The sequence below is a fragment of the Asparagus officinalis genome, chromosome 1 (assembly GCF_001876935.1).
Source record: "Asparagus officinalis chromosome 1, Aspof.V1, whole genome shotgun sequence".
Lineage (NCBI taxonomy): Eukaryota > Viridiplantae > Streptophyta > Magnoliopsida > Asparagales > Asparagaceae > Asparagus > Asparagus officinalis.
This window is the reverse complement of record NC_033794.1, coordinates 111761669-111766718: the sequence shown is the minus strand read 5'-3', so window position 1 is coordinate 111766718 and position 5050 is coordinate 111761669.

Sequence of the window (5050 nt, the reverse complement as noted above, 5' to 3'; positions counted from 1 at the left end):
GTTGCAAAGATCATCATCTTGTACCCTTCGTCTTGGCTCCTTGAAAATAAGAGAGTCGTCAGATTGTAACTCCCGATGTTGATTGTAAAGGCTGTTGAATTAGAGCTTCCATCGATCTACGTGAAAACTTTCAGCTTTCATCATCAGTGTTTGATGAAGATCAGCTATCTGCAGTAATTTTTAGACAGTCTACAGTAATCATCTATTGTTTTGTTAATAAGAATACAGGGAAGATTTCATAATTAATTCAGAAATGAATTACAATCTATAATAGACATGTAACAAAATATTATTTTGTTATCATTCTCATGATGTACCTATGTTCGTAACTTTGTAAGATTGTATGTACACACATGTATACGTCATATATGATACTTGTGTATCGAGATTAGTATGACCTGATATTTTAAAGTTTGCCCAAAAAGGAATTATTATTATTATTATTATTATTATTTTCGTTTGAGGGAACATTGAAAAGGAATCTAGTATATTCACCCCACACACCATCTAAAGAAAGACAATAAAAAAATTATATGTGTTAATTGCATGGTGATTACGCTGATATATTCGTGCGATGTATCCTTGGCACATTATCTTATAGGGTGAATGAATCAGGATTCAATAAAAATATTTGTACAACCGTATTACGATGCCCATATTCGAATAGTGGGACATGCTTCATGTTATAAATTTGAGGGATCGACGACAATCAAGCTCATCGAGATCTAGGCCTGTACATCCGGGCCGGCCCGGCCCGGAAATCCGGGCCCGGGCCGGGCAAAACCGGGACCCGGACCCGGGCCCGGGTACCCAGGGCCGGGTCCGGGCCCGGGCCCGGGCCGGGTTTCGGGCTGGCCCGGGTGATTTTCTTTTTTTTTTTATTTTTTTCCAAATTTTTTTAATGTTATTTAAATTATAAATTATAAAAAAAGACAAGAAAAATAATAAAAACAATAATTTTATTAATTACTTAAAATGACATAAATTATAAATAAAAAATGATAAAAACAAATTCTTTATTAATAATTAATAAATCATTTACAAATTACAAGTACAAATTTATTTTGGAATTAATCGCATCACAATAGATAAGTAAATCCCAACTAGGTTGGCACCTACTCACCTATATCACTATCATTTGCAATTATTTCCAAAATAATTCTTTACAAATTTTAAGCTAAGATATAAAAACTACAATCTATTCTTTATATCTATCTGCTAGTCCCAATTCTTCAAATTTATCTTCAATTCCAGCCATCCGATCGATGCCTTGCGTTCGCTTCTCGTACCTCCACCAATCTTGTAAGCACATCACCGCTTGTACAGTATACGGATCCAAGCATGTCCTGTGATCGTCGATCAAACGACCTGCTGTGCTGAAGGCGGATTCCGAAGCTACCGTCGAAACCTGCACTGTTAGTAAGTCACGAACCATGGTGGAAAGTATAGGATATGAAACTGATCCATATACTTTCCACCATTGCAAAATATCTAAAGCATTTCCTTGACATCTAACTAAAGAAGCAGAAAAATATTCATCTATTTCAGAAACCTCCGATGATGACGATCCAAGTCCAGATCCACCAGTTAGCTCAGCTACCATTGCATACCTATCAAAACTTACACTTTTACCTCGGGCTCGGGATGAGCTCGAAGAAACCGAAGCTGCAGACTGTTGTGCAGCTACACCATGTCTAGCTGCATACTCATCATATAAAGTTTGAAAATAATTTCTAATAAGTAAATGATGAGTAGTAGCATTCAGGGTGGTTCCATCATCTAAGTCTATAACCTGTCCACCATACAATGACTGTAACAAACTTCGAAGGCCAATATCCTTCAAGCATGGATCAATAAGAACCCCCAAACCAAAAATATGAGGAATAGGCCTAAAATACTTATTAAATTTGCTCTCCATTTCAAAAACCATAGGTCCAAAAGTAGCATCCAAACGATATTTATCAAAAAAATTTTGAATATTTAAAATTTGTAAAGCAGCTAAAGTAATGGTTGGATAATAACAGCCAGATAATAACATGGTAGCATCATAAAAAACTTGTAACATTTCATTTAAATTACATATAACTGTCCATTCATCTTCAGTTATTCCATAAGTGCTACCAGAACTAGAACTAGAAGCATAATAGTTTATAAAATCAGTTATAATGTCTTTATATTCTATTGCTACACTTAACATTGCATATGTGGAATTCCACCTATGGTCAACATCTTTTGGAATTAGTCTAGGCTTTACATTTTTTCTTTTACAAAATTGTTTCCATCTTTTAAGTCTTTGTTCAGAAGCACTATGCATGTAAGCAACTGTTCTAACCTTTTCTATCATGGGTTTAATTTCAGTAAATGCACTTTGAACAATTAAATTTAAAATATGACAGATGCACCTAATATGAAAAAGATCACCATGACATGGCAATGATAAAGATGATCTGATAAAATCAACAGCTACATTGTTATTACTTGCATTATCTAGTGAAAGAGAAAATATTCTTTGTGAAATTTCTAATTTCATAAGTTCTTCAATTATTAAATTTGCAACATTAGCACCAGTATGTGACTCTTCTATTGCAATAAAAGAAACAACTCTTTTAAACATTTGCCAATTTTCATCAATCCAGTGTGCTGTGATACATAAATATCCAGTTTGTGCTCTAGATGTCCAAATATCAGAAGTTAAAGAAAATTTACAGTTTAAATTTTTAAAATAAGAAATTATTTTTTCTTGTTCTTGCTGATAATATTTTAAAATATCACGTTGACAGGTTTGACGAGAAAATTTTTTAAATGCAGGATAAAAACCATCTCTAAACATATCTTCAAATTCATCATCTTCTACTAATTTAAAAGGAAGGTTTTTAAGAATGATAAACCTGATTACGCATTTCCTGGCTCTGGCAGCGTCATAGTTCCAACTACCGAGACTACCAGAAGAGGAGGATTGAGAAATCATGGATTGTCGGATATCACCTTGAGGAGGCTGGCCTTTGTTGTGTTTATCTAAATGGCGTTTGAGGTGGTTGGTGCCGCTCTTATGATGAGCTTGAAAAATCTTGCCGCACAAAGCACACTTAGCCTTCTGGGTGAGGATCCTACCGTGTTCATCCTTGGTGACGTCGATCTTCTCGTAAAAATTCCACACATCGGATCTTGGCCGTTTAGGAGCTCTTGGTGCAGATTCGTCGCCACCGGATTCGGGATTAACTTCGGTAGGAGGACTGATAGTAGGAGGACTCATAGTAGGAGGACTCAATTCAGGATCGGGAGATATGTTTTGCTCTTCATAATCAGATCCGGAAGCCATTTGGGGATTGGATTAGAAAGTATAAATAAGAGAGTATAAGAGTATAAGAGAGAGTATAAGAGTATAAGAGAGAAGAGATGAGTTTTTGGTGTGAAGAAAACAAATGAAAACCCCCCTCTATTTATAGAACCAGCCCCCTAGGTAAATGACCAAAATAACCTCACAAAATAGCCGTTTTTTGACCGTTTTTGAGGGCAAAACGGTCAAAGGGCCAATCTGACCGTTGTTACCGGGCCGGGACGGGCCGACCCGGCCACAACGGTCACTTATGTGACGCGTTGTGGCGGGCCGGGCCGGTCCGCCGTTTTGGCCAAACGGTCACTTGGTGACCGCGTTGTGGCCGGGCCGGGCCGGCCGCGGCCAGCGCGTCGTTTTCACACAAACGGTCGACGCATTGGTGACCGTTGTAGCCGGCCTCGGGCCGGGCCGGCTTTTTTCCGGCAACGGTCACCGATTTGTGACGCGGTTGCCACAACAGGGCCGGCTGCCCGGCCCGGCTGATGCCGTCGGCCCCTAACTGTAGCGCGGTAACCGGGCCAGGGCCGGGTGCTGGGCGCAGCGGCGTAAAATGGACAGCCCTATCGAGATCTATATACTCCTTAATTAATGGGAAAATGTTCTGTCAACATTTTATAGGCGATGGGAGTATTCGATGATGGAGGTGTGATTGTGATGTTGAAGATCCTAGTAGAATGACGAAGATAATTACTTTCGTAATAAAGTTTAGAATCCGATCCCAGCCCTTCTTAACCATCAAATTTCCTCGATCATGCCTACCCTCTCCTAAGCAACATATTATATCTCTTTTCTTCATTCCCTCCCCTCTGCTTCCTTTCCTTTCCTTTCATTCGTATTACTCTCAAACTGGGGAATGTTACATAAAATTTCTTGTAATGCGCAAACATTATCGTGTAATGAACGTTTTGTTGCACCCGGCGGAAGCGTGCACAAATTCACAACAAGTCGGTAAGCAACAAACAAAGAACACCACGAGCACAATTCACAATGAAACGACCAAAACCAATCATAAACACAAAGATTTACGTGGTTCGACAAATTGCCTACGTCTACGGGGATAAGATGGGGGAGATTTCACTATCTGGAGGAAAAACACAATGGGTTACAACTCTCAAACACTTCCAATAACCCTAACCAATAAGATCCCACCCCCTCTCGAAGTGCTCAAACAACTCTCTTTTCTCTGATTAAAAAACCTAACAAACGTGTTTTTATTTATATAAACATCCAAATCCAAAACATGCTAGGAAACAAATCGACCCAATAACCCGCTATCGGTCAACTGATGAAGCCTCACCAGTCGACCGGTAGGTGTTCATCGGTCGACCGACAAGACATATCGGTCGACTATCCAGTGGAATTTTTCGGTTCCTGCAATGTGCCCGTTATCGGTCGACTGATCATTGTTATCAGTCGACCGATAATGATCAGTCGACCGATGGTCCGTTATCGGTCGACTGATCATTGTTATCAGTCGACCGGTGGTCCTGCTGCTTTTTCATGCGACACATTTAATATTGAGATATAAATAAATATCAAATAACGTTGTTATTCCCATCATATATTCTTTTGTAATGTTGATAATGACTAAAAAACATCCATTCGTAAAAGTCTCCCCCCCCCCGATGTGAATATATTTATTTATTGCACAAGTTATTATGATCTTAAGAGGGACATAACATTAGTTATACTAATATAACTAATAATGGGGCA